The sequence below is a fragment of the Perkinsus marinus genome (assembly GCF_000006405.1).
Source record: "Perkinsus marinus ATCC 50983 genomic scaffold scf_1104296976016, whole genome shotgun sequence".
Lineage (NCBI taxonomy): Eukaryota > Perkinsozoa > Perkinsida > Perkinsidae > Perkinsus > Perkinsus marinus.
Window position 1 is genome coordinate 1 of NW_003200560.1, and position 1,141 is coordinate 1,141.

At 45.7% G+C, this 1,141-nt stretch overlaps 5 non-coding genes across 5 annotated transcripts; all 5 read right to left on the minus strand.

Annotated features, from left to right (window-relative positions):
- Positions 1–194: 194 nt before the first annotated feature.
- Pmar_PMAR022163 lies at positions 195–267 on the minus strand. Its single transcript has one exon. It is a non-coding gene; the product is annotated as a tRNA-Thr (tRNA).
- Positions 268–413: 146 nt separating this feature from the next.
- Pmar_PMAR022164 lies at positions 414–486 on the minus strand. Its single transcript has one exon. It is a non-coding gene; the product is annotated as a tRNA-Thr (tRNA).
- A 146-nt stretch (positions 487–632) lies between these two features.
- Positions 633–705, minus strand: Pmar_PMAR022165. Its single transcript has one exon. It is a non-coding gene; the product is annotated as a tRNA-Thr (tRNA).
- Positions 706–851: 146 nt separating this feature from the next.
- Pmar_PMAR022166 lies at positions 852–924 on the minus strand. Its single transcript has one exon. It is a non-coding gene; the product is annotated as a tRNA-Thr (tRNA).
- Positions 925–1,072: 148 nt separating this feature from the next.
- On the minus strand, positions 1,073–1,141 carry Pmar_PMAR022167. Its single transcript has one exon. It is a non-coding gene; the product is annotated as a tRNA-Thr (tRNA).

A 1,141-nucleotide genomic window follows, 5' to 3' on the forward strand; every position in this document is an offset into this window, starting at 1 on the left:
GACCTCCCGCTTACTAAGCGGGTGCTCTACCAACTAAGCTAAGAAGGCACGGTCTCGCAAGTGTAGAGTCTAACCATGCCATAGAATTCCACAATGAAACGCATACCACAATTCAAGTGGTGCAACAATTTGGTACTAAATTTCAGTGAAAAATTACGAAATTCAGTCGGTTTTCGACAAACGGACTCAGAGCAAGCCTTCTGCCGGAGTTGAACCGACGACCTCCCGCTTACTAAGCGGGTGCTCTACCAACTAAGCTAAGAAGGCACGGTCTCGCAAGTGTGGAGTCTAACCATGCCATAGAATTCCACAATGAAACGCATACCACAATTCAAGTGGTGCAACAATTTGGTACTAAATTTCAGTGAAAAATTACGAAATTCAGTCGGTTTTCGACAAACGGACTCAGAGCAAGCCTTCTGCCGGAGTTGAACCGACGACCTCCCGCTTACTAAGCGGGTGCTCTACCAACTAAGCTAAGAAGGCACGGTCTTGCAAGTCTAAAGTCTAACCATGTCGTGAAATTTCTCAATGAAACGCATACCACAATTCAAGTGGTGCAACAATTTGATACTAAATTTCAGTGAAAAATTACGAAATTCAGTCGGTTTTCGACAAACGGACTCAGAGCTAGCCTTCTGCCGGAGTTGAACCGACGACCTCCCGCTTACTAAGCGGGTGCTCTACCAACTAAGCTGAGAAGGCACGTTCCCTCAAGTGTAAAGTCTAACCATGTCTTGAAATTTCACAATGAAACGCATACCACAATTCAAGTGGCGCAACAATTTGATACTAAATCTCAGTGAAAAATTACGAAATGCAGTCGGTTTCCGACAAGCGGACTCAGAGCTAGGCTTCTACCGGAGTTGAACCGACTACCTCCCGCTTACTAAGGGGGTGCTCTACCAACTAAGCTAAGAAGGCACGTTCCCTCGAGTGTGGAGTCTAACCATGCCATAGAATTCCACAATGAAACGCATACCACAATTCAAGTGGTGCAACAATTTGGTACTAAATTTCAGTGAAAAATTACGAAATTCAGTCGGTTTTCGACAAACGGACTCAGAGCTAGCCTTCTGCCGGAGTTGAACCGACGACCTCCCGCTTACTAAGCGGGTGCTCTACCAACTAAGCTAAGAAG